The sequence below is a fragment of the Nothoprocta perdicaria genome, unplaced genomic scaffold, assembly GCF_003342845.1.
Source record: "Nothoprocta perdicaria isolate Ctin4 unplaced genomic scaffold, notPer1 scaffold_288, whole genome shotgun sequence".
In the NCBI taxonomy this organism is placed as follows: Eukaryota; Metazoa; Chordata; class Aves; order Tinamiformes; family Tinamidae; genus Nothoprocta; species Nothoprocta perdicaria.
Window position 1 is genome coordinate 795,838 of NW_020455519.1, and position 1,959 is coordinate 797,796.

The 1,959-nt window shown below is 54.9% G+C and overlaps 1 protein-coding gene across 1 annotated transcript in view; it reads left to right on the top strand.

The window, feature by feature from the left end:
- Window positions 1-1,959, top strand: part of CLPB (ClpB homolog, mitochondrial AAA ATPase chaperonin) — a gene marked incomplete at its 5' end in the record, with an annotated part of 48,081 nt that overhangs the window by 15,721 nt on the left and 30,401 nt on the right. The window lies entirely within an intron of this gene.

Sequence of the window (1,959 nt, forward strand, 5' to 3'; positions counted from 1 at the left end):
GAGGTCCCTGTGTCCCTCGGATCCCCATGTTTCTGGGGTCCCTATGTCCCCAAGATCCCTGTGTCCCTGAGGTCCCTGTGTCCCTCGGATCCCCATGTTTCTGGGGTCCCTGTGTGCCCAAGATCCCTGTGTCCCTGAGGTCCCTGTGTCCCTCGGATCCCCATGTTTCTGGGGTCCCTGTGTGCCCAAGATCCTTGTGTCTCCGAGGTCCCTGTGTCCCTCGGATCCCCATGTTTCTGGGGTCCCTGTGTCCCCAAGATCCCTGTGTCCCCGAGGTCCCTGTATCCCTTGGATCCCCATGTTTCCAGGGTCCCTGTGTCCTCGAGATCCCTGTGTCCCCGAGGTCCCTGTGTCCCTCGGATCCCCATGTCTCCGGGGTCCCTGTGTCCCCAAGATCCCTGTGTCCCCAGAGCCCCTGTGTCCCCACTCAGCAGTTACAGCTCATGGTGCCGCAGGGACCAGAATGAAGCTGACAGGAGGAAGCTGGAAGTTATTCCCAGACTGACTCGGCTGGGAAGGGGCCACCTGCACCCACCCCAGGTGGGCAGAGGTGACATTCCTGGCATTCCTGGGAATTGCCTGTGCCCCTCGGCTTGGAAATTAACCCTTTTCCTGCTTATTGGCAGGAAAACACGGAGGCATAGCCTGCGCCGGCCCCTCGCAGAGCAGCCCCTGCCCGTGACCTTATCCCCGGCTCCCTCCGTGCCACCAGGAGCTGCCAAAGCTCCCTATCACCCAGCAAAGAGCTGGGATCAAACCCAGTTAGGGAAGCGAAGCAACAAGGGGACAGTTTGCACAGGGCGCCGTTGTATTTTGGGAATCTCCCGCTCCTTCCCGCCTGCTCCCGGGCACAGGGYGCTGCAGCAGCCCATGCAAAATGCATGGAGCAACATGGAAAAACGTGCGCAACGCGAGGGCGCTGCATAATGCATGCACAGGGGCTTTATTTAAGGCCAAGATATGGGCCAATAAAGTTAATTGTTTTTGTCTGCATTCCATCCCCGCTAATATTATATATTTTGGGGGGTGAGGAAAAGATACGGCCGCGCCGCAAGAAGTTGCATTAATTCTTCGCTTGACATGTTTTATTAAAAAGAATAAATTCAGTTGCATTTTCAAAAAAAAAAAGAGAGGAGAGAGAAACTGCCATTGTTTTTTTCTTTCCCTTCATTTTTTCCTACCCCCCCCCATTTACATATTCCGCGTGTAAATATTTTTTCATAAAACCCCTCCGAACGGAGAGGCTCTGCTCCGCGCGCCCCGCGCCAAATATATTACAGACATTTATATGGATGGCAGGAAGGGAGACGGAGGGCTGAAAATTTCCAGGCACCCGGTGATGGATGGCGCACGAGGCTTCCCCTGACGCTTTATTGAGTTTCCGATGATTATCTCTCTCCGAGACATTTTTTACGGATGACGGCCGAGCTGTCACAACGGACCATGGGGGAAAGAGGAGCCCAACAATAATAACACTTTAATCTCTTTACCGCGCTGCTCCCTAGTATCGCAGATTCATCTTCCCTGACGCACGCAGTTCATTATCCAGCCCCTCCCTGGGTAGGAAATGACGACAAATAAATAAATATACATAGGCCGCCTGGATGCTGCGGGAGAGGAAAGGGAGCCGGGTATTAATTGGTCTTCCCGGAGTTCCTGCGGTTCCTTAGTGGAGCAGGGGTTCCTTGCGGTGGTTTTTTCCTCTTCTGTTTCTGGGAGACCTTCTGAAACCTCTTGGAGATGGTGGGGTCGCAGGGTGGTTGAGGTTGGAAGGGACCTCTAGGGATCGTCCCAGACTTTGGAGCCCCTTTGGATGGTCTCTCTTTGGAGACCATCCCGTCCAACCCCTTGCATGCAGGGAGACCCGGAGCAGGAGGCACCAGCTCCATCCAAGCGGGTTTTAAGGATCTCCAGAGCAGGAGCCTCCGCAGCCTCCCTGGGCAGGTTGTTCCAGGGCTC